Below are 27964 nucleotides of genomic sequence, written 5' to 3'. Positions count from 1 at the left end.
CGTGGAGTCGAGTATAAACATACATACATAATTTAATAATATAAACATAAATTTATTTAGGAGTGAACAGTTTTTTACTAGCATTTAACACCATCGCTCTAAAATTCCTTTTATTTTTCTTTAATAATTCATTTTAAAGAAAATAAACTTTTTAAATTGTTTTAGCTGTAAAACTCGAACTTAATGCCCGCTTTTATATTTGATGGTGTCCGTCAACTCCTCGTGGACTACTTTTTAATAAAGAGGAACTAAAGTTTGTTTTTTTACATTTTACTGTGTTTTCACTATTTCCTCCTTATTTCATTTTACTGTCCCAACTCTAAAAAGAGTATAGTGCCCTTTCGTTATTTTTATGAAGACCCCTGATTTCTTTTAAAGAACCAAGAAAAAATTGTGCCCATAATGCCAAAATGATAAACAAAACACATGTCCACACATACATAAAATGCTGCTCTCAAAGCGAAAACATAAGCTGTTTGTTTTTCAAATGTCTTTTCTCTTGGTTCAGAATGTATATTCTCTTTATTCAAATTAAATAATATTTAGACTTAAACATATCAAATTTTTGGCCTTATCATAAAACAGTTTTCCGAAACAACATACAAGCGGTTTCACAGAAATTGTTCTTTTTTGACTCTTTTGCTGTGTTATATTGATATCTTTTGTCAACTCTCCCGGTTTCCATCTCTATTTCTCTCTATACTCTCTCTGTCGCTTTGAATAAAATATCACAACATATGTATGTTTAGTCGAAATTTGTAAATTTATATATGTTTGTATTCACACATATGATTTTTATGAAACACTCATGCCCCAAACATAATATTTTCTAACATATTAACATAGATGTCCCAAACATTTAGTGTTAGTTTAGGAACATTACATGTTCGCACTTAAATATATTGTGGTTTAAAATCGTGCCCGAAACACATTTTGTTTATATCGGAACATATGAAAAACATATTTTTCTAACAGTGTTCGTATTAGGCACCACAGTGTTATGTTATCATAAGTTTGCATAACTGTGATGCCTAACAGGAAAGTACTTCTTATTTGGATCTGACAAAATGGAAGAAAAACGCTACAGAGGAAATAGGATACAGTGCTACAGTTTTGTGCTAAGGCTGTCAAGCATGGAGGGGCCCACATAGTGCTCTGGGGATGATTTTTGGCTAATGAGCTAGGTCCACTGAATCGAATTAATGGTATAATGGATAGTTGGGTGTACAAAAACATTCTGGAAGATGTTATGTAACCATATACGGGATGGAATGACGTCACGTTGGACGTTTCAACAGGATAACGACCCAAAACCAACGAAAAACACACTTCAAAGCTTGTAAAAACGTGGATTCCGCATTACAATATTAATATTATGTAGTAGCCTCCTCAATCACCGCATCTTAATCTGATCGAAATCCGTTGGACCATTGTGGATAAAAATACTTATTAGAATAATGTAAGAAATAGTGACTATTTTTTCATGCAGCTGCAGAGTGCATATGAAATAATATATAACAGGATGTAATTGAACATTTAATACAGTCCATGTCCCAACGATGCATTCGGAAAAAAATTTAAAAATATTAAGCCTTAGGATATAAAGTGTTACACCCTCAGAAAAAATCGCTTCTCTAACATATGTTCCAAACATATTTTGCAGGAAGCACATATATTATTGGATACTGCCGAAACATAAATATGTTTGTTTTATGTGAACATATTATATGTTTGGAAGCATTTTGAGCCCAAAAATATTATATGCTTGGAAGAATTTTCCCCAAAGAAGATTGTGCTCATTCCCTCACATAATTTTCACTTCCACGAAATTTTTTAGTTCTTGGCACCTTTTTCGGTAATACAAATAATGTTGAATAAATTATTCAATTTTATAATTTTTTAAATTTTACCTTTGGCCTGGACTGAGAATCGAACCGGGAACCATGCAATTTATAAGCCAACATACTACCACTGGGCTACGTAGCTGTTATAGTTATCAATAGACAATTATCGTTATAAGTTACATTTATATAGCATAGTTTGCAGCGCCCACGAGCCGATGCAAACAAAACATTATTCAACAGAACCATATATTTGTTGGCCACGTGGAGCAGTGGTTAGTATGTCCGCCTTGCATGCAAAGGGTCCTGGGTTCAATCCCTACTCCGATCGAACACCAATTTTTTTAATTTTTGTATTGATATTTTTATATTATTAAATTAAATTTTTACAATGAAACTTCAAAATGTGTGTTATTAAAGATTTACAGTCGGAAAAGAACAGTGCTTGATATAAACGAAATGGACTGAGCTTTTGGATAAAATATTATTTTTTTATTGCAAAAATAACAATTTTGTAACAAAAATTGTTTTTGGTATAAAAGCTTGAAATTTTGGAAGGAATTTAAAAACTCTAACAAAAGAAGAACATGAAGTCGAGTATAAACATACATAATTTTACAATATACACATACATTTATTTAAGAGTGAGCTATTTTTTACTAGCAATTGACACCATTTTAAATGCATTTAAAATTTATTGTATTTTGAAATACAAATAAATAAGACTATTTATTAATGAATCATTTTGTACTTAATTTCATTTTTACCTTTAGGACCGGAATTAAGTTGGCATGATCGCTCTAAAATGGCCATGTTTTTACGTTTTCTTTTCTTTAATAATTCATTTTAAATAAAATAAAATTTTTCAATTGTTGCTTTGGATCGAGTTTTGCCGCTAAAATGAAAAATAATTTTAGCGGCAAAACTCGAACTTAATGCCCGCTTTTATTTTTTAAAGTGTACGTCAACTCATCTTGCACTACTTATTAATAAAGAGGAGCTAAACTTATTTGTTTTTTTTTCTGAAGATCTCTTTGTAATTTTTATATATTTTCCACTGTTTTGATTTCCTTTCTTGCTACGTCGTACGTTCCGATTTTGTTTTTTGACGAACCAACAAAACAAAATTGTGCCCATAATGTGAAAATGATAATAAAACAAATGTCCACATATACTTAAAACAAGGCAAAAACGCATGCTGGTTTTTTTTAATGTCTATTCTCTTGGTTCTGAATGTCTATTATCTTTACTCCGAATACGCAATTTAATGTTCCAATTCCATAATATTTAGACTTAAGCATATCCAATTTTTGGCGAAGCCTTATTAACATGCCAAGCGAACTTACAGCCGTATATACTTGTTTTTTTTTTTTTTATTGCAAGAATAACAATTTTGTAACAAAAACTGTTTTTGGTATAAAAGTTTGAAATTTTGGAAGGAATTCAAAAACTCTAACAAAAGAAGAACGTGGAGTCGAGTATAAACATACATAAATAATTTTATAATATACACATAAATTTAGTTAGGCGTGAACAGTTTTTTTACTAGCATTTAACACCATTTGAAATGCATTTAAAACTTATCGTTTTTTGTACTTAATTTCATTTTTACCATTAAGGGCGGTATTAAGTTGGCATTATCGTTCTAAAATGAAATGTTTTGCCTTTTACTTTTCATTAATAATTCATTTTCAAGAAAATAAACTTTTTCGATTGTTTTAGCTGCAAAACTCGAACTTAATGCCCGCTTCCGAATGCCTATTCTCTTTACATGAGTATTCAAATTAAATAATATTTAGACTTAAGCATATCAATTTTTTGGCCTTATTATAAAACAGTTTTCCGAAACAACATACAAGCAGTTTCACTGAAATTGCTCTCTTTTGATTCTCTCGCTGTGTTATGTTGATATCTTTCGTCAACCCTCCCGATTTCCATCTCTATTTCTTTCTCTACACTCTCTCTCTCTCTCTCTGTCGCTCTTTGAATAATATATCAAAACATATATATGTTTACTCGAAATTTGTAAATTTATATATGTTTACATTCACACATATTATTTTTACGAAACATTCATGCCCCAAACATAATATATTCTAACATATTAACATATGTGTCCCAAACATTTAGTGCTAGTTTAGGAACATTACATGTTTGCACTTAAATATATTGTGTTTAAAAATTGTGCCCGAAACACATTTTGTTTATATCGGAACATATGAAAAACATATTTTTCTAACAGTGTATGAGTTGCAATTGTTTTGTCTTATCCATTTTGGTACTATGCATCTCTTTAGCTTCATAAAATGTTAAATATTAATTATGTTTTCTGATATATTAGGCAGATTGTGCAAAATATAAATAAAGTAAAAAATCGGAATATTTTAACACTTCTTTTTTCTTATGGTAAAATATTGAAATTTTTATGGTAGTTACAAATTTCTTGTCCGATACTGTATGTTTATAGGCACGAATAAAAGTCAAAAAGGTTAAGAACGTTGTCACTCATCGGAGTGACACAGAGAAGAGATTGGTTGGAAATCGGTTGAAGTAATGAAAATTCTACATTTATAATTAAATATCAATTGTCCCAATCTATTTACTATATTTACAATCATACGTGGGTCTCTACTACAATGTTTCAACTGTTTCAATGGATCTACGTTTGTGACAGAAGACAGACGTTGAACATTTTTGCCTGAATTCGGATGACACGACCTGCCGTGAGTAATTGTCGTAACTGTCATTTAGTTATCACCACTTACGGATTGTTTTCTCAACCGAATGTCATTTGAATTATTTTACAAATGTTATTTGTATTAAAATATTAATTTTATGTCGAAAGAAGACGTATTTTATGGATTTCAAATTAAAACGCAGAATTTTCAGCTGTGGTATTTTTTTATATTCTAACCATGTAACCAATTATCTTGAGAACTCGGGATGTAATAAATCGGATGAGAAATGCAATTTCTCAATGGATAGGGAGACAAATATGCAGGGAAATATTATATGTCAACATAACATGGAGAATTGCAATCTAATAGAAAATCATTCTACAAAGAAAAACCTTAAAGATTGTACACACGAGGTAGGTCCAGATTACTTTATATGCTCCAAAACAGATTGATATATACCCCAATTTCTAATTCATAATGTTTCATTTGTAAATTCCATTGTAGAGGTGTGCACGTGAGTAATATTTTACTCACGCTCACGCTCACGCACACTCACGACGGAGAAATCTTATTCACGCACACTCACGCACGATATTTTTTGGTAGGACTCACGGTCACGCACGCTCACGAAAAGAAAATTTGTACTCACGCACACTCACGCACGAAAATCTTTTAAATGTCGTGACTCACGAAAAATATCGTGACTCACGAAAAATGTCGTGACTCACGAGAAACCTCGTGACTCACGAATAATTTTGAGTAATTTACCTATAGAACCTGACTTAAAATATGAGTATGATTCAAATCGACACCGTTATAAAACTCTTAACACTTAGGATGTCGCTAAAATTATAGATAAATTCAATTCGCAAATATTTTATGTTCGTAAGCTGGATTATTTTCGTGAGTGTGTTTTTCCGAAATTCGTTACTCACGCACACTCACGAAGATATTATTTTCGTGACTCACGCTCACGCACGACATTTGGTTGGTTAATCACGCTCACGCACACTCACGCAGTCACCATCAGCGTGACTCACGACTCACGCGTGAGTCACGAAAATGTTCGTGAGTCACGACAATTTCGTGTCACGTGCACACCTCTATTCCATTGCATGAGAAAACGGCTGCGTTGCACCATTTTTATACCATATTCCCTTTGTGCTCCGAGACACCAGTTTTATGCAACAATCGTTTCAGTTTCAACAGGTGTTCATCCCTAGCATCCAGTCTTCTCTTAATTAAATATTTATTAATCAATTTGTATTTTGTCTATTCTAAAGATTTTTTGCTGAATGATTTTCAATTCATGGCAAAGGGTATACGAGCTGATTTACAACCAAGTGAAATCATAAAGTTCAATTTTCATAATTTGATGTCAAGTGCATTATATTTAGATTTATTTGCACATACCCATATATTTAAATTAAGTAAAGTATATTATTTAATTGGGAAGGAATTGCTTTTTAATTTCGTATTGAGTATTATTAAAATTGGGCAACACAGCCGAATGATCAATGTAGCTACAACCGATGTCGCACAGTGTGTCCTTCCCATACATTCGACGGCCAAAAATAGAAGGAGTTGTACGAGAGTAATGAAATTTGGCACGAGTTCCTAATATAATAGAATTAAGAAAATTTCAAAGTATCGACAAAATCGGTTCAGATTTAGATATAGCTCCCATATATATCTTTCGTCCGATATGCACTTATACGGCCCTAGAAGCCAGAGTTTTACCCCAATTTGGTTGAAATTTTGCACTAGGAGTACAATTAGTAGCATAGTCTAGTGTGCCAAATTTTATTGAAATCGGTTCAGATTTAGATATTGCTCCCGTATATATCTTTCCCATACAAATAATATTTCAAAAATGCCATATCTTCTGTAAATTTATAACTAGAATGTTTATTTTTCGCAAAAATGCATACAGCATCTATTAAATGCTGTTTTGAAAATATGAAGAAAATCAGCCCACTGTAACACCCGTCCCCCGTACAACCCCCATACAAAAATTGCACAGTTCACTCTATTTAATTTATTAACAACATTTCCACATCTTCGTGATAATCTAATTTGTTAAGCTTCAATTTCGTTCTTAATGAATTGATGTATGGGTCGGAGGATATCAACAAATGATGCATTACGTCTTCGTTAGTAGAACAGCGCCCAGTCTTGCGCGAGTTATATAGCCTATAACGTTTATAGTCTTTATTCCTCGCTTCCTGCTTCATTATGGTATGTAAAAAATTATTAAAAAAAAAAATAACTGATATATATAGCGTTATATTTTCTAATTTTGCAAAAATAAAATGCACATCAACATAGGTTCTATTTTTAGAATGACTGCAAGAACTGCTACAATTTTAAAAGATTCTACACATTGCGTGTAATAATAAGTGACGTTATTATTCATTCAATCCCAACGTCTTTAATAGCTCAGTGGATAGAGTTGGCGGCTGGTGTGCGAACATCTGGAGTTCGAGCCCAACTCATGCTCAAGTTTTCATTATGGTATGTAAAAATTTATTTAAAAAAAAAATAATAACTGATATGATTTTAATTTCAGTGTACGAGCACTTTATACACAATTATCTTACAAATATACTATTTATAGTAATAGACATGCACACAGGCAAAACAACAACAAGCTGTAACGAAAGAAAGAGTGCGCAGTTGTTGATGCACTCGTAAAATAACGCATAACTCATATTTTTTACTGTAATTTTTTGGTTTTCCATTGTTGTTTTGGCCGCGGGCAAATATGGGCACAATTTTTTTTTTTTGAATCTGTTAGCTGAGACCCTCAGCTTTAATTTGGTATAGGACTCCATGTTTCGCACTGCTTCGCACACAACTAAAAGTTTAACGGAAAATCATAAATGTTTATTTTTTTGGCCCAAAATAAAAAAAATAATTTGTTGTTTTTTTTTAATTTTTATTTTTTTTTAACTTACATAATGCTTGATGCCTATTTAAAGTGAAAAAATTTCTATAAGGTACACCCGGTGTATAGTTTATAACAATGTTTTAAATATGACATAGAAAACTAACCTATTTGAGACTTGTTCACATATGTCAACTTTGCGCTGCTCGGGACAGAAAACCAATGGAGATATTTGCATAAAATTTTACACACATGACCTTTGTAATATAGTTTAACCAACTGTGCAAAAATCATCAAAATCGGAGAGCAGGTCCAAAATGATTTATTGCCGCAGCGGACACAGTGTGTGTCGTCGGCAGACCCAACCAACACCATATGAGATATTAGTTGTATCGACCGAATCAGTCGGGTGACACAACTGCCAAAAGGAGGTTGGCAATAAATTCGGTTATCGCAACCAATCTGTATTCTCTGTGTATGGTGCATCATATCTTTCTTGTACGATTTGACCATGGAGTTCATTAGCAGTGTTTGGGTAAAGTGTAATTAATTTTAATTTGATTATTTAGGTTTTAGCGATTTTTCTCCTACTGATGAGATGCAAGACTGAATTGATAAATAAAAAAAACCTTGATTTAAAAAAAAAATAACACACACAGAGAAGAGATTGGTTGGAATTCGGTTGTAGCTAGGAACATTCTATATTTAGAAATATATATAAGTTGTTCATAGCAATTTTCAGTATTTACATGTATTTGTTCGTACTTATAACCATTTGGTGAGATTTTCAACAAATTTTCTGTCGTGTCACAAGATAAATGGTTGTGGCAACCAAATCTACCTCCTTTTAATAATTTTGATTCAAATTTGTTGATACGACCAACCGTAAAAACATTTAACACTTAAGTATCAGTTAGTAGCCACCATTTTCATATAGTAGTTACAGCCGAATGATATTTCAAATACTTTTTAAATGTCATTTGATGATATTAAAATTAATTGAAGAAGAAAAATGTTCATATTTAATATCGAAATTTTAAATCGGGGAATGTGGAATCTTCACCATGGATGGGATCGCAACACATAATGAAAGGGATGTTTCCTGTGGACAAAAAAATCAAAACATTGGTTTGTATTGAAAATATTTTTTTAGATAACTCAAAATAACTCCATGTACCGAATTTCTAGCATGTATGGCAAACAAACATGGAGGAGTGGTTTAACTTGAATCCTGCTGGTTCCGGTACTCTCCCAAAGATATTGATTCAAATGGTATGCCTCCCGAAGATAAATATAAAGTTTATGGAGACTACATAAGATTCTGGCCTTATATTAACCATTTTTGGTTGAGTTGTAGAGGAATTTTTAACTTCTTTTCTAAGCGTGCAAGAGTATCTGCCTATAATATGATATCAAATCTAAATTCCACATATCTTTACCCGCATTAATCGAATGAGTACCAAAACTAAACTCGGAAATTTTACTTCTAGTCACATCCAATTTGGGTGATTAGTACGCTTTTTTCCCTGAAGTTAATACGGGAGAGCGGTGTAAATGAGAAATATATCAAACCCATACCGGTGTAAAGCAAATTTGATACATCAATTAATGGTTCTAGATTTACAATCTCAGGAAAATAAAGTACATGTAGATTTAAAATTTTAATCAAATCGGATAAAAATATCGGTTTTCTAGATTCAAGAATTCAAATAGGAAGATCGGCCTTTATTGAGGTTAGACGAAACCGATACACTTCTTATACCACACACACATTTGCGAACCTATAATAACTTAAGATTTAAATTTTCAAGCAAATCGGATAGAAATTGCAATGTCTCGATGATAAAGAACGCAAAATATGGGCCGATATAGCCCATTTTCAAACTTGACCTACCTGCAGACAAAATAAATTTAACACGATAACTTCATTATTTAAGGCTGTAGCGTAATTACAAAAGACATTTGATCAAATACGTTGTTTTTCTATATTTAAATACAATAAAATAAAATATAATATTTAATTGAGAAGAAATTGGTCTTTAATTTGGTCATGAGCACTATTAAGGTCGGGCAGCACAACCGAATGATGAAGGTAGCACCAACCGATGTCGTCGGCAGACCCAACCTACACCATATGAGATATTAGTTGTGTCTACCGAATCAGTCGGGTGACACAACTGCCAACTGGTAGTTGCTATAACTGCCAAAAGGAGTTTGGCAATAAATTCGATTGTCACAACCAATATGTATTCTCTGTGCATTTATTTTTTAAATATTAAACCTACAAAATAAATAAATACAAGTTTGAATCTTACGAAGTATTGTTGTATGTAGAGTGAACAAAACACCGGTTTTTTTGAATGTCGGTTTTTTTCGGTTCTAAAAAATCAGACCAATTTTTAAAACTGGTGGGCGGTGCTGTAAAAATTAAATAACTGGTCCAACCGGCTTTTCCCAAAAGTAGCAACAACGCTATAAATGAAGGAAAAACTACTTCAATGTTTTAAAAATTAAATTCCTTGGCTGTAACTGCGTTTACAATACCGTAGATAAACATTAAAATGTTGGGATTTTTTAATTATTGGTTCCATTTGCATTTTGTGAATATTTCTGTAATGTTACACACAGAGAAGAGAGTGGTTGGCATTCTGTTGTAGTTACGAACATTCTATATTTAGAAATAAAAATAGGTTGTCTATACCAATATTCTGTATCTACATGTATTTGTTCGTAGCAGTCAACATTTGGTAAGATTTTCAACAGATTTTCTGTCGTGCCACAAGATAAATGGTTGTGACAACCAAATCTAACTCCTTTGAATAATTTTGAGTCGAATTGGTTGATACGACCAACTGCAAGGGAATTTTTTAACTATCTTTTAGTAGCCACCATTTTCATATAGTATTCACAGCCGAATGACATTTGAAATTTTTAAATGTCAATTAATTTTGAAAATTAATTGAAATAGAAATATGTATTTTATTTACAACTTTTAAATCGAACAACAAAATGGGGTTTATATTCTAAATATTTTTTAGAGAATTCAAAATAACTCCATGTACCGAATATCTAGCATGTAAAATTAAACTTGGAGGTTGTGGTTCAGCTTGCATCCCGTTTGATCCCAAAATTTGTAAGAGTCGCTGACAAGTTGAGATAAAAAATAAGTAAGGCCCGACTATATTATACCCTTCACCATTCGTTAGATCTCGCCAAGAAATTTGTGAATTGTAAGTTTTTGAACAATATTTGGCTATATTTATAGATGTCGAAGGCTTACGTATTCAATTGCAGAACATATATAAGGAGGCTTTATCTAAATCTGAACCGATTTGGTTTTGAAGAATGTGAAATCTACTCTGGGTAAAACATCAAGTCAATTGAACTAAAATCTCGTTGAATCTCGTGCATCTGTGCTCATATGCTTGTAAATCTGTCGAAAGCTATATTTGGGAGCTATACCTTAATCTGAACAGATTTCAGTGAGATCTTTTAATTGCATTTTTTATATGGGACTACTAATATCATATCTATATTTTTCTTTTATATACATATATTCTATAATTATAAGTTTTATATCTGTGTCATATATAACAAAATTATATAATAGTAAAATACTTAATATAAAAATTAACTTATTTCAGTAAAAAATGGATGTGGATAGCGTTATTTAGGTAGCAGGACCATTTTTTATAATTCGGTTATATGTATTCCGAGGGTTGATCGACTCAACCGAATGATGAAGGTGACAGCAGAATTTATTGGTTGACAAAATCAACTCTTTATGTCATTTAAGTTCTCTTTACCATCATTCGATTGGCAGGACCGAATTATTTGGGAGACACAACTGCGAACTGATAGTAGCTGCAACTGCCATAAGGAGGTTGGCAATAAATTCGATTGTCCCAACCAATCTGTATTCTCTGTGTGTACCGAATTTCTAGCATGTAAAATTAAACTTGGAGGTTGTGGTTCAGCTCGGATCCCGTTTGATCCCAAAGTTTGTAAGAGTCGCTGACAAGTTGAGATAAATAAAAAAATAAGTAAGGCCCGACTATATTATACCCTTCACCATTCGTTAGATCTCGCTAAGAAATTTGTGAATTGTAAGTTTTTGAACAATATTTGGCTATATTTATAGATGTCGAGAAATATTCTATTGCAGAACATATATAAGGAGGCTTTATCTAAATCTGAACCGATTTGGTTTTGAAGAATGTGAAATCTACTCTGGGTAAAATATCAAGTCAATTGAACTAAAATCTCGTTGAATCTCGTGCATCTGTGCTCATATGGCTGTAAATCTGTCGAAAGCTATATTTGGGAGCTATACCTAAATCTGATCAGATTTCAGTGAGATCTTTTAATGGAATGAATTTTTTATATGGGACTACTAATATCATATCGATATTTTTCTTTTATATACATATATTCTACACCCAGAGAAATGATTGGTTGGAATTCGATTACGACAACTATTTGATAGTGGAGGCTCACAATTTTTAATTGTGGGGAATAATTGTTAGTTATTTCTTTTGTTAGATAGTTTATATAACCAATATAATAGCGGTGTGACCGAAAGTTGGTACACACGACCAAGTATTGGTCGTTATTTATATATTGAAGTAAGCAACCATTTCAATTTATTGCACCCCGTTGTGCTAACTGACTTCTTTTGCCAATATGCGTTTACTCAAATTTAGAGAACATTCTGTCCACAAAGGATTGCTGTGAGTTATACATATACAGTGAATGGAAGACACAAACGGTCGTCTAACTTTTGTCCACATTTGGCAGGTGTCCAGTTAGAAAAACGTCCACGTTTAGTAGGTGCGCGGTTTCATAGTGGCCAAGTCTGAGAGATTTTTTGTATATTTTTAAATTGGGTAGCTGTATTCTTAAGTGGTAAGTAATTTAAACATCAAATTAAGTTAATACTCCTCACTCTTTACCTTTTTCCCTCTTGGGATATCCCAACAAATGTGACGACTTCCGATGTAACGACAACATTTCATGATCCATGCCTGAGTTCAGAGTCACGCTGAAAATCGATCCGGTAATTATAAATACCGCAACTGAAATATTTCCATTCAGTTCTAAGCTCTGTAGGTGTTTCGGATACATTGACTTTACTTCTGCGACACAAACCGAATGGTATATGTAATCATGCAAGGCGTGTACTTTTAGACAAATTTTGCCATCAGACCGCGATCATGCCAAATTGGATATTAACGCAAAAATTTCGTTATGTATTTTTTTCATTCAGGCTTTAAAAGCAAAATATTTTGATAACTGTCCACCAATAAGATTATGAAATCGGAGATAACAAGTTTAGAAGATTTCTTATAGGCCGAGGACCTCCTTGCGCCTGAAAATTATGCAGATTGGTTTGCAAACATCGCAACTAGCTATTTTGTGAAGTTTCTTTCCCAGTTCAAAAATATTGTACAGATGACGAATTTTTATTAGCTCAATAATCAATACAAAAAATATTAATATGTAATAAAATTAAATATAAATTAAACTTAATTCAAAGGAAGGTTTCTTAATTTCATAAGGTTGTCCGAAAAAATAATTAGTTGTTTTAACAAACGAATGAAATTTTATTGTTTGGGATTACCAATTAGAGTGTTAGTGTGCTCAAATTTTAGTTATCCAAACAATTTATGTATTGTTGTGCCAGACAAGAATTGGTTGCTCTTACAAATATTGTCGGTTATATTCTGATGGTAGATGGGACCAAATAAATCGGTTGGCAAAAAAATTGGTTGGCACAACAAATTTGTTTTCTGTGTGTATAATTATAAGTTTTATATCTGTGTCATATATAACAAAATTAAATAATAATAAAATACTTAATATAAAAATGAACTTATTTCAGTAAAAAATGGATGTGGATAGCGTGGATAAATCGGTTATATGTAGTCCGAGGGTTTATCGACTCAACAGAATAATGAAAGTGACAGCAGAATTTATTGGTTGACAAAATCAACTCTTTATGTCATTTAAGTCCTCTTTACCATCATTCGATTGGCAGGACCGAATTATTGGGGAGACACAACTGCTAAATGATAGTAGCTGCAACTGCCATAAGGATGTTGGCAATAAATTCGATTGTCCCAACCAATCTTTATTCTCTGTGATTAGTAGAAATTTTCTTGTATATTCTGCATTTGGCTTTCGAAGAATCGTTTTGTTGTTTTTCAAAATATTCAGAAACAGAGCTCAGAAAGGTACACAAAATTAAGTTGAATAATAATAACGTAAGAAATATCAAAGATTTTGTAGACAAAATATACGCTTATAATTGAACAAGCACGATATGTTTATATTTCATTGAAATATCTCTAGGATTTCTTTAGAAAACGAACGTATTTTATTTGACATCTTGGGCGAATACTATGTTGGAAGTGTTCAGAAACGAGTTGGAAGTGCGTAGAAAATATATTCGGGAAGTTTTCTTATTTCAGTTTACATTGAAAATAAAAAAAAAAACGAAACCCGATTTTTATGGTATTAAAAACACCGGTTCTACCGGTCCACCGCACTAGAAAAAAGCATGCCCGGTTCCAAATATTTTTTGCTTACTTTAAAAATGTTGGTATTGATTCCGAACCAAAGAAGCAGAGAGTACAAGTAAGGATACTTTTATGACACAATTCTCTTTTAAATTTGGGGTTTGTGCACTTGCTTCTAGGAAGCAAATTTTAAATTTTCTTTTTTTTTTCTATCTTTTTTTCTTCATATGCTATCAAAGTCCTTTAAAAACGAGTTAACGACAACTACACGCAAAGAAAAAAAAACGTTTGGAAAACGTGAACCGAAAACGTTTTTCTTTTGTTAGAGTTTTTTGAATTGCTTCGAAAATTTTAAACTTTTATCACCAAAAAAATTCGTTTGTTACAAAATTTTTATTTTTTCAATAAAAAAAGTTATTTTTGAAACAACAACACAGTCCATTTCGTTTATATCAAACACTGTTCTTTTCTGACTTTAGGTCTTTAATAAGACACATTTTACAGTTCAAAATTTAATATAGTACAATGTAATGTTGAACATTTTTTCGTAATCTTCCGAATATATCTGGAATATATGTAAAAAAAAAAAACAAAAGCAAAAAAAAAACTTTGGTCGAGGCAGGGATCGAACCCACGACCCTTGGCATGTGAGTCGGACGTAGCTACCACTGCTCCACGGTGCCAAACTAAATGTTTGTTTCTGTTAAATAAACTTTGTTTATTCGGTTCGTGGGCGCCGCAAGCTATGCTATATAAATATAACTTATATGGATATTTATCTATTGATGACCATAACTGGTACATAGCTCAGTGGTTAGTGTGTTGGCTTACAAAGTGCATGGTCCACGGTACGATTCTCCGTCCAGGCGAAAGGTAAAAAAAAAATTTTAAAAATTTATAAAATCGTATAATTTCTTCTACATTGTTGGTATTACAGGAAAAGGTGTTAAGAACTAAAAATCCTCGTAGATGTGAGAAAGATGTGAGGGACAATGCAATTAGCAAGAAAATAATGTTTTTTTTTTGAGCTAGTCTTTATGAAATTGTTTTTACATCCTGGGAAAGAATAAACGTTTATCACAAAAAGTATATACTTTTCTTCCAAATACACTTCCTTACAGCGAAAAGCAAGTGAGAAACGAACTTTGTTTGTCTAAAATTTCGTTTGGGAGGAAAGAATTATATTTTTGCGTGTATATTTTCCAAATTCAGACTCGACTTCCAGTAGAAATTATGCTATGTTTCAAGTAAAAAACCTCTTTAAAATAATGTGTTGAAAATCATGTCCTAAATGTGAACGATTTTTAGCTTTGTAATCAATATGCAAAAAAAAATTTAAAGGCAATTTTATTAATTTTAAAGAATTTTTCTGAATTATTAAGGTTAAGTTGACTTTAGCCCATCGACTTTTGGACAAGGAGAAAAACTTTATATTAGAGAAATGCGTCTTTTATGCTAAGCAAAATTTGCATTCGTATTTTAGGGACATGAAATCTTTGACCTCATGACAATATTTTTTCAGTGCGAAAATGGGATTTTATGCAAAACCGACAATCGGCGCAAAACGAAAAACTGGTCCACCAGTTTTGATCACTCTAGTAGTATGTTCAATAGAACGACAATATTTGAAAATATTGATTTAACGGTGAGTAAAAAGGATCCATTACTCGTATCATTCCAATATAGATTTTGTCTTTACACTAATGATTTTGGTATTGATTCCGGGTCAAAAAGCGGATAATTGAAGTAACGATACCTTTAGGACACATTTCTCTTTTAAATTTGAGCTTTGTTTACTTGATTTTAGGAAATACTTTTTAATTTACTCATCGTTTAAGCTTTTTTCTTTATATGCTATCAAAGTCCTTTAAACGCGTGTTAACAACAACTTCAATTTTCAAGTTCAGACTAGACTTCAAGTAGAAATTATACTTTGTTTCAAGTAGAAATGTAAATGGTTGAAAATCATCTCCTATTTGTGAACGCTTCTTTACTTTGTAGGCAAGATACAAAAAGTCAACAATTTTAAAAACAATTTCATTAATTTTGAAGAATTTTTCAGCAGTTGACCTTAGTCAAACAATATTTTCTTTCATGAATAGAAACCAAGTTATACGTCGAATCACTTAACTAACATATAAGGAAAAAACAACTTGGTTGAAAAGTTTATCGACTTTTGCACAAAAGTATCCACTTTATATAAAAGAACGGTATTTTCTATGCTAATCGAAATTCGCATTCGTATTTTAAGGACTTGAAATCCCTCTCGACGACAATATATTTTGAATGCGGGAAGTAGGGGAAGTTGGGAACATGAAAACACTAATTCGGTAATTTGATGCTAACTGCGACTCCCGGTTTCGACTATGGTTATAGATTTCAATCCTAAAGGGTGATTTGTTAAGAGCTTGATAATTTTTTTTTAAAAAAACGCATAAAATTTGCAAAATCTCATCGGTTCTTTATTTGAAACGTTAGATTGGTCCATGACATTTACTTTTTGAAGATAATTTCATTTAAATGTTGACTGCGGCTGCGTCTTAGGTGGTCCATTCGGAAAGTCCAATTTTGGGCAACTTTTTCGAGCATTTCGGCCGGAATAGCCCGAATTTCTTCGGAAATGTTGTCTTCCAAAGCTGGAATAGTTGCTGGCTTATTTCTGTAGACTTTAGACTTGACGTAGCCCCACAAAAAATAGTCTAAAGGCGTCAAATCGCATGATCTTGGTGGCCAACTTACCGGTCCATTTCTTGAGATGAATTGTTCTCCGAAGTTTTCCCTCAAAATGGCCATAGAATCGCGAGCTGTGTGGCATGTAGCGCCATCTTGTTGAAACCACATGTCAACCAAGTTCAGTTCTTCCATTTTTGGCAACAAAAAGTTTGTTAGCATCGAACGACAGCGATCGCCATTCACCGTAACGTTGCGTCCAACAGCATCTTTGAAAAAATACGGTCCAATGATTCCACCAGCGTACAAACCACACCAAACAGTGCATTTTTCGGGATGCATGGGCAGTTCTTGAACGGCTTCTGGTTGCTCTTCACTCCAAATGCGGCAATTTTGCTTATTTACGTAGCCATTCAACCAGAAATGAGCCTCATCGCTGAACAAAATTTGTCGATAAAAAAGCGGATTTTCTGCCAACTTTTCTAGGGCCCATTCACTGAAAATTCGACGTTGTGGCAGATCGTAAGTCTATTCATGATGAAATGTCAAAGCATACTGAGCATCTTTCTCTTTGACACCATGTCTGAAATCCCACGTGATCTGTCAAATACTAATGCATGAAAATCCTAACCTCAAAAGAATCACCCTTTACATTGCAGACTTAACATATTTTGCATACGGTCTGATATGAAGACTTATGACTTTTGATGATTTCGAATTAAAAATAAACAATCCTGTAAGCTAACGTGTAAAAGGTGTCATAAATAATTGGTGATCCTATACGTCTATGATCACAGTTTTTGCCAGCACAATCCTAATAATAACCCATATGACTCAATACACCCAGAAAAAAGTGCCTTCGAAACTAAAGGAAAACATTTTCATCAATATAGTTTATCCATTTTATTTCCATTAAGGTAAATTTTTGTGAAAAATAATAAAATTTACTCGTTTCAGTAAAAAATCCTAAACTCTAAGCAGTTAGGAATAGTTCATTAACTAGAATAAGGCATGGAATTTTACTCATACTATTTTCTTCGCTGGGTATAAGAATTTACTACTGAAAAAGAAAATTTTATTCACCGATAACAAAGCATTCGTAAAAATAAACAAAAACCGAACTAAAACCAAGTTTCCTCAAAATTAGTAAAATTTCTTATAAAATGATAATTGCGACTTCCTTTATAATAGAAAGTTTTTCATACATACGAACAACACTTGGCATAGAAAAATATTTTAGTTCATTCGTACTAAGAAGTATGCAATCCTTTCAAAACTTAAGGAAACACACTTGTTAGAATATAGGAAATTTTTTCTATTGTCTACCTGTAATCGATAGCTGTCATCGTAATCGATGTGTTTGCGCGTGGGTGTAATCGATATATTTGCGCGTCGGTTATTTTTTTAGTTGGAATCGCGTTGTTTCGGAGAGATTGTTAAAAAATAATATGGTAAAATAATATAATAAATAACAAATAAAATATATAAAATATTTGTTATTTTAAATTAGTGAGAAAAATTTTCGTTTTTTTAAATAAATCTATCAATGTTCGTGATATACACTATATAAAGAAAGAAAACACCAGCAGAATAACAACCCTTTCATTTGTCTTCATTTTGGAATCTTCAATTATCAGGTAATATTCAGTGACGCTAACCTTTTGCAACAAAAATGTTTTATGATTTTTTATATTTGTAGGTATTGAAATTGTAAAAGGAGGACAAAATCGTTAGGCAGCAACTTATTAAAAGTGAAAAGTACAAGAAGAAGAAAAAGTGCGTTTTACAGTTGATAATATCACACGGAAATTGGAAATAGTGGAATAATAAACTAATATTTCAAAGAGATTCGATGCTGTTGATTCTTAATAAATATATTCAATATATTAATAAAACATGTCTTTTATTGAAGATAAAATTGCTTATTGAAATAAATAAAATTGTATTTAAAAACGAAGGTAAGCAGTTCTAATTATGAAGTAAAAGTTTTACCACAATTGTGTAAGATTTGTCGAAATGAATGAAAAAATTTCAATAAAATCATTCCATATATGAATTCAAATTAGTTAAATTTTTTCATTCTGTAGTATAGTGGTATATAAATATAGGAAAATGTTAACTAATATATGGAATGCATTATTCCTAATTTCTACGAAAATCACATCGTTCAAACAAATAAAAATGTCTTTGGCGCTATACGAAGTTCAACTTTCTTCACAATGAGTTCATTTTAACTTAAAGAAGGGGTCACTTTTTTCTGGGTGTATATGCACAATTGTGGTGATATTAATTAGAAAATGTTATTAATTGGCCTTGAGTACTGTCCTGTTTATGATTGCCTAGGAGTAAGATTAGCTGGGATGTTAACAATATTATTAGAATGACAACAGTTAACAGATTTATAGTGAGTATAACTAGTTAGTTGTAATAGTATAGTAAAGAAAGGTGAGTATTTAAAAGTGTGCAGTGGAAATTTAGACAAAATAGGAATATAGGAACTTACTTTGGTTTTTCTCCAACATGAAGCGATCGCTGCATCTGGGACCTGGGTTCCAACAAAATTTCAACAAGGAATTAGAGTAGTGTGAGCAAAAATTTAATTCTAAGGGTGAAAAAACTATTAATTATTGTATTCAGGTATAGAAATATTTGTACAGGCTCAAATCTCGATGGTGGACTATGGCTTCATAATATATCGCACAGGTTCAAGTCCGCTGTTGATATGATCAGAGCTCCAGAATTTATCTTTGAAGTTTTAAATGCGTAACGAGATGAGAAATGTCACCATCCTCTTGTCGTGGCAATAATTTTGACGGTAGCTCATCGGACGATAAATGGGAAATTCTGCCCTTGTATGTAAGGTCAAAAGATAACGGCTTTTATAACGCTTAGGAGTATTCTTGGAATCCCCAATTTTTTTTCCGGTACAGGAAATTGCCGCGTATAAGACAACTGCTATAATCGGACAAAATTTAGTTCACCAGTATATTTACTCCTTCAAATCGATTCGGCGAGTAAAAGTCCAAAATTTTCCCGTTCAATTGCAAAATAAATTCCATTCAATTTTATTTTTTTTCCTCTTTTTTCCAAAAATGTTTTTTCTTTGTTTCAATCGAAAACTCTCTCCAGGCCTACCTCTCTTTTTTCTTTCTTGTTTTAAAGATAATTATTTGTTTATGAAAATCAAGCCCTCCACACATTTTTGTACTGTTTTGATTTCTTTATTGAAGTAATGTCTTAAAAAATGCAAAAAATTGATTTTGATCACAAAACCACCAATATTCTAATTGAGACAATCAATTTGATCAACAGTGTAAAAAATGGTGAATCTAATTAGATATGAACAGATCTCAAAATTGGCCCATATGGGTCTAACCAGACATGACAAGATCTAACATCAGATTTTTCTACATATAATCTATGCCAATATTTGGGCAGATTTAAAAAATGCTAAATTTTTAAAAATGCTCATTTTCAAAAATTTTTACACATTAGCAATAACTTCTCAAGTGTTATCCTCAAGTTGAAATGTATCACTACTCAATAATTTCTCTAAAGGTTGAATCACACACCATGCGTCAATCTGTGCGTTGATGGAAGGGTTGATATTTTTCAGTTTGAAGCACTCTAACAAAACTATTGCTTTCAAAGAGAAGATTCAACTCTTCAATCAACGGACGCATTAACGCATAGTATGTAACTCAACCTTAACAATTTTCGATGCGAGTCAAATTAAAAATTAACATTGTTACAAATACTTTTCAACCAAAATTTGTATAAATGATATCCCCACTTCTAATTGAAAGTCAAAGCAAAACAAAAAAAAAATTAAATATATAATAATTCACTACATTACATAATACACTACACCGAAAGAATTTTCTTCGTAAAAAGAACGAGAAAATTCGTTAAAAGTACGAAATTTGTTATTGTTTTACAACCAAAGAAACTTTTCATTGAAAGCACGAAATATTTTGTACTTTTTACGAAGAAAAGTTCTTCCAAAATTTTCGTAGTTTGTAAGAAAAAAAATCATACTTTTTATGAAGAATCTTCGTACTTTTTATGAAAAATCTTCGTACTTTTTATGAAACAATTTCGTTCTTTTTATGAAAATGTTTCGTACTTTTTATGAAGAAATTTTAACGCAGAATGTTTCGTAAAATATTCGTTAAAACTTCTTCGCAAAATTCATGAAATGTGAAGAAAGTTTCGTTAAAAGTACGAACTTTTTACGAAGAAAAGTTAATATAGAATATTTCGTAGAAGTTTCGTATATTCATAAAATGTTCTTCGTAAAATTTACGGAAATTAATGAACATTTCTTTATTTTAATGAAGAATTCACGAAGAATAGTTCGTACACGAAATTTGATCAACAGTGTAAAGAAGAACATCATTGGCGCCAAATCATGACCATTTTAACCATACAGTAGTTCATTCATACTATTTTTGGGAATCGTACGAAAATCTTCTTTTGCTTTTGTTCATATTGAACTTATGTGTACGGTCATTGAACTTTATACTCACGTTTAGTTCATAAAATTTTTGAGACATACTTAAAAAAAGTAAGATTTCATTAAGCTGTGGAAAATTTCGATAAAAATAATAAAATATGTTAAATTTAGCGTTAGTTTAACTACCGAAATTTATTCGGTGTAATTCGATTTCCTTCCTGTTGGTGTCATAAACTGCATTAAAATCAATTAATATGTCAATTTGAAATTAGGAACGTGCTGGACCGCGTGTTAGAATAGATTTCCAGCGGAAGGAATTCACAAAATATCCGTTTTAAACTGATAATAGGATGTAAATTAAACTGACGATGTAATGCACATTTTCATCCAAAAGTTGTTGATATGGAGTAATATCAAGTTTTTAACATTTTAATTGGTTGCACTTTGAAATGTTTCTGGAAATTTTTTTGTCGATAAGCCATTTCATTTAATCAGTCAGCTTCTTAATGTTTGCAAGAATGTCGCATCCAAAGATTTTAGTTTTCTGTGACTTCTTTAAAGTGTTGATTTAATTTTTCATATTGACTTACCAATTATTATAAACCAGGGATCCGGAGCGGTCCATTTTTTTCGCTCCGCTCCGCTCCCGCTCCGGAGAAAAGAAAAACGCTCCGCTCCTCGCTCCGCTCCGAGAAAAAAAAATCGCTCCGCTCCGCTCCGCTCCACGCTCCGCTCCGCTCCTCTTCGAGAAAATTATAGTATATTATATAATTATATAATTATATAATTATATAATCTGAACCAATTTGCATAATATTTTGCGGGTTTAATGAATACCACAAAAGGTTATCTTGTGCAAAATTTGAGAAAGATCACACCCTCAAAAAAAATCGCTTCTTTAACATATGTTCCAAACATATTTTGCAGGAAGCACATATATTATTGGATACTGCCGAAACATTAATATGTTTGTTTTATGTGAACATATTATATGTTTGGAAGCATTTTGAGCCAAAAATATTATATGCTTGGAAGACTTTTTCCCAAACACGATTGTGCTCATTCCCTAACATACTCGTAATTTTCACTTCCACGAAATTTTTTAGTTATTGGCACCTTTCTCTGTAATACAAATAATGTTGAAGAAATTATTCACTTTAATAAATTTTTTAAATTTTACCTTTCGCCTGCACGGAGAATCGAACCGAGGACCATACAGTTTGTAAGCCAACACACTATCCACTGGGCTACGTAGCTGTTATAGTCACCAGTAGATAATTATCGTTTTAAGTTACATTTATATAGCATAGTTCGCAGCGCCCACGAGCCTATGCAAACATAACATTATTTAACAGAAACATACATTTGTTTGCCACGTGGAGTAGTGGTTAGCATGTCTGCCTTGCATGCAAAGGGTCGTGGGTTCAATCCCTGCTCCGACCGAACATTTTTTTTTGTTTTTTTTTTTAATTTAACATTTATATTTATACTATATTATTTTTTTTTTTTTTTTTTTAATGAAACTTCGAAATGTGCGTTATTAAAGATTTATAGTCAGTAACAGTGCTTGATATAAACGAAATTGACTGATTTTTGGATAAAATATTATTTTTTTGCAAAAATAACAATCTTGTAATAAAAAACTGTTTTTGTACAAAACTTTAAAATTTGGAAGGAATTCAAAAACTAACAAAAGAAGAACGTGGAGTCGAGTATAAACATACATACATAATTTAATAATATAAACATAAATTTATTTAGGAGTGAACAGTTTTTTACTAGCATTTAACACCATCGCTCTAAAATTCCTTTTATTTTTCTTTAATAATTCATTTTAAAGAAAATAAACTTTTTAAATTGTTTTAGCTGTAAAACTCGAACTTAATGCCCGCTTTTATATTTGATGGTGTCCGTCAACTCCTCGTGGACTACTTTTTAATAAAGAGGAACTAAAGTTTGTTTTTTTACATTTTACTGTGTTTTCACTATTTCCTCCTTATTTCATTTTACTGTCCCAACTCTAAAAAGAGTATAGTGCCCTTTCGTTATTTTTATGAAGACCCCTGATTTCTTTTAAAGAACCAAGAAAAAATTGTGCCCATAATGCCAAAATGATAAACAAAACACATGTCCACACATACATAAAATGCTGCTCTCAAAGCGAAAACATAAGCTGTTTGTTTTTCAAATGTCTTTTCTCTTGGTTCAGAATGTATATTCTCTTTATTCAAATTAAATAATATTTAGACTTAAACATATCAAATTTTTGGCCTTATCATAAAACAGTTTTCCGAAACAACATACAAGCGGTTTCACAGAAATTGTTCTTTTTTGACTCTTTTGCTGTGTTATATTGATATCTTTTGTCAACTCTCCCGGTTTCCATCTCTATTTCTCTCTATACTCTCTCTGTCGCTTTGAATAAAATATCACAACATATGTATGTTTAGTCGAAATTTGTAAATTTATATATGTTTGTATTCACACATATGATTTTTATGAAACACTCATGCCCCAAACATAATATTTTCTAACATATTAACATAGATGTCCCAAACATTTAGTGTTAGTTTAGGAACATTACATGTTCGCACTTAAATATATTGTGGTTTAAAATCGTGCCCGAAACACATTTTGTTTATATCGGAACATATGAAAAACATATTTTTCTAACAGTGCAGTTAAGAAATGAGGCCTCTACGGTCAAAAATAAGGTTATTAGGGGCGAATTTTTCACAATCGGGCGATACATACATGGGAGCTATATCTACATCTGAACCGATTTCGATGAAATTTTGCACATACCGTTAGTACTATAGTGGACTTTGAGTAAGATCGGTTAGTAAATAAGGGTTCTATGGCCAAATTTGGGAAAATCGGGCTATACATATATATGAGAGTTATATCTAAATCTGAACCGATTTCGATGATATTTCGCACATATAGTTAGTGCTATAGAAGATTAAATTTAGCAAACTTTGAGTAAGATCGGTTGATAAATAAGGGTTTTATGGCCAAATTTAGAAAAATCGGGCGGTACATATATATGGGAGCTATAGCTAAATCTGCGAAAATCGGGCGATACATATATATGAGAGCTATATCTAAATTTGAACCGATTTGGATGAAATTTTGCACACTTGAAGGGCGATGAAAAAGATTACCTTTTGCCAAATTTGGCGACGATCCGTTTGAAAAAAAGCACAGCGTGACCCCATTTGCCGAAATCGGGCGATACATATATACGGGAGCTATATCTAAATTTTATCAGATTTCTTCCAAATTCAATAGCGTTCGTCCTTGTACCCACAAAAACTCCCTGTACCAAATTTCATCATAATCGGTTAATAATTGCGACCGGAATTCTGTGAACAACAAATACATGGACAGACGGACGGACGAACGGACACCAGGCGCTAGATCGACTCAGGAGGTGATTCTGAGTCGATCGATATATATTTTACGGGGTTTAAAATCAATATTTCTGGTAGGCACATTTTTTGGCCGATCAAACTTATTATACCCTAACCACTATGTGGTTTAGGGTATAATGACTTTAAAACAATGTGTTGAAACATTTTATTAATTTTGAAGATTTTTTCGGAAATAATTTTTAGAAAATGTAAAATCGTAAATAGGTTTTCAAATTCTGGGGGGGCTAAAATTTTTCTGAGGGGGTCTAAGCCCCCTCCCCAGAGGCCTACCTACGCTTATGATGCTAAGCAAAATTTGCATTCTTATTCTAAGGACATGAAATCTTTGACTTCACGACAATATTTTTTTCAGTGTAGAAAACTAAAAAGTAAATATAAATAAGATCGTTTAATTGCATTTATTTGACGTTCATTACAAACATCTTTGTAGTAATACGGGATGAAATTGATCGAAAGTACTGTTGTTACTTTTACAACACATACTAGAGATATATTTTGACATTTGTCGTTTTTGAAAACAATTACTAAAAAAAAAACACGTTGTGTTCTCCCCAATGTAAGTACGTACAAAAATACGTATCGTACATTTTAAACCTTTACTCACACTACGCTAAGTACTAGCTATATTTGAAATTACCTACACAGTGTAATTTCAAAGTTACACATTTCATTCAAGTTATATTTTATTCGGAGCGGAGCGGTTTTTCATTTGGAAACCGCTCCGCTCCGCTCCGCTCCGCTCCGGATTTTAGAAATGCCGCTCTCTCTCAGCTCCCGCTCCGGCAAAAAAAGGGCTTGCTCCGCTCCGCTCCGCTCCGGATCCCTGTTATAAACTATTTGAAGCAGTTCCAGTTAATTGTCCAACATTTTTTCATCGGTCATTGTTTTCAAGAACGTAGAACTAGTGTAAAAATTGGGGGATCTGATTTGATATGGTTAGATCTGAGCCAAGATATGGTCAGATTTGAGCAGATCCGAAAAGTGGTTATATTTGGTCAGATCTAATTACTATGAAATTTGATCTGATCAGATCTCAAAAATGAGACACATCTAGTCAGATCTAATTTGATATAATTGTATATTACTTTATACATTTGATCGAGATCTTTTAACAGCATAGGATACCTGCTCATAAAAAAAGTCCATAATTTGTATATAAAATGAGATCATTTATTTTATTTAATAAATTTGATATAAATTGAATTCCATCAAAGCCAATAAAGGAGGTATTGACAGTTGAGTTGGAGTGTTGTCCAGGGGGCTAATCACGGCATTCGATATCGAGAACTTTTGATCGAAATCTAAATTTTTCGGATCACGGGAGTCGATATCGAATTTTTTGATCGACAATTTTTTCGATTGGTAAATTGCAATCGTAAAACATTTTTCACTTGTTTTTTACATTGTTTTCGCCATATAGGAATAGTAAATATATTAGTTTTAGTTCGAATTTTTGCTAATTTGTAGTAAATTTACATATTTTGAATATTTAGGACTAATGCAACTCCAATAAAAGTTAAACAAAAATTGGTCATAGTCGAGTTCGGGAGTGAGCATCCTAGCTTGACAAAGAACCATATATAAAGTGCACATGCTAGATCGATATCCAAGAGATTGTGATCAACCAAATACCGTACCATTCCGTGACAACATAACGCTTCTTGACCACCTTGTAAGAATAGTCAATTATGAAGGCTTCCACTCGCAAAAAATTTTAAGGCGGCAGACAATTGTAAAGTGATATAATTGACGTTGACATGCCACCAAAAAATATTTTCCATGTGAATGCCTCCTTCGTCAACCGAAATCGTCAATTGAGCCTGCAAAAGGTGACTTTCTAACCATGCACACCATTTCAAACCCATGTACTTACACCAATAATAATGTGCACTTTTATTCCTTATTTGTCGCCGAATTATTTTATATTCATCTCATCCTCCAATTAGGAAGGAATTCGGAGGAATGTAAAAAGAGATATGGGTCCATAAGATATAATGCAATACACCCAGAAAAAAGTGCCTTCGAAACTAAAGGAAAAAATTTTCATCAATATAGTTTATCCATTTTATTTCCATTAAGGTAAATTTTTGTGAAAAATAATAAAATTTACTCGTTTCAGTAAAAAATCCTAAACTGTAAGCAGTTAGGAATAGTTCATTAACTAGAATAAGGCATGGAATTTTACTCATACTATTTTCTTCGCTGGGTATAAGAATTTACTACTGAAAAAGAAAATTTTATTCACCGATAACAAAGCATTCGTAAAAATAAACAAAAACCGAACTAAAACCAAGTTTCTTAAAAATTAGTAAAATTTCTTATAAAATGATAATTGCGACTTCCTTTATAATAGAAAGTTTTTCATACATACGAACAACACTTGGCATAGAAAAATATTTTAGTTCATTCGTACTAAGAAGTATGCAATCCTTTCAAAACTTAAGGAAACACACTTGTTAGAATATAGGAAATTTTCCTAAATTTCTATTGTCTACCTGTAATCGATACCTGTCATCGTAATCGATGTGTTTGCGCGTGGGTGTAATCGATATATTTGCGCGTCGGTTGTTTTTTTAGTTGGAATCGCGTTGTTTTGGTATACGGAGAGATTGTTAAAAAATAATATGGTAAAATAATATAATAAATAGCAAATAAAATATATAAAATATTTGTTATTTTAAATTAGTGAGAAAAATTTTCGTTTTTTTTTTAAATAAATCTATCAATGTTCGTGATAGTGTATAAAGAAAGAAAACACCATCAGAATAACAACCCTTTCATTTGTCTTCATTTTGGAATCTTCAATTATCAGGTAATATTCAGTGACGCTAACCTTTTGCAAGAAAAATGTTTTATGATTTTTTATATTTGTAGGCATTGAAATTGTAAAAGGAGGACAAAATCGTTAGGCAGCAACTTATTAAAAGTGAAAAGTACAAGAAGAAGAAAAAGTGCGTTTTACAGTTGATAATATCACACGGAAATTGGAAATAGTGGAATAATAAACTAATATTTCAAAGAGATTCGATGCTGTTGATTCTTAATAAATATATTCAATATATTAATAAAACATGTCTTTTATTGAAGATAAAATTGCTTATAGAAATAAATAAAATTGTATTTAAAAACGAAGGTAAGCAGTTCTAATTATGAAGTAAAAGTTTTACCACAAATGTGTAAGATTTGTCGAAATGAATGAAAAAATTTCAATAAAATCATTCCATATATGAATTCAAATTAGTTAATTTTTTTCATTCTGTAGTATAGTGGTATATAAATATAGGAAAATGTTAACTAATATATGGAATGCATTATTCCTAATTTCTACGAAAATCGCATCGTTCAAACAAATAAAAATGTCTTTGGCGCTATACGAAGTTCAACTTTCTTCGCAATGAGTTCATTTTAACTTAAAGAAGGGGTCACTTTTTTCTGGGTGTACAATTTACTTTTTACTTTGAATCCTCCAAAAACATGTTT

The 27964-nt window shown here is 31.9% G+C and overlaps 1 long non-coding RNA gene across 1 annotated transcript; it reads left to right on the top strand.

Moving 5' to 3' along the window:
* Positions 1-6608: 6608 nt before the first annotated feature.
* On the top strand, positions 6609-7220 carry LOC142241724 (uncharacterized). The gene is made up of 3 exons (XR_012723780.1): positions 6609-6757; positions 6848-7033; positions 7089-7220. It is a non-coding gene; the product is annotated as an uncharacterized LOC142241724 (long non-coding RNA).
* Positions 7221-27964: the final 20744 nt, after the last annotated feature.

Source organism: Haematobia irritans, chromosome 5, assembly GCF_050003625.1.
Source record: "Haematobia irritans isolate KBUSLIRL chromosome 5, ASM5000362v1, whole genome shotgun sequence".
NCBI classification, from domain to species: Eukaryota; Metazoa; Arthropoda; class Insecta; order Diptera; family Muscidae; genus Haematobia; species Haematobia irritans.
The sequence above is the reverse complement of the archived record's forward strand: the minus strand, read 5'-3'. Positions and strand labels throughout refer to the sequence as shown.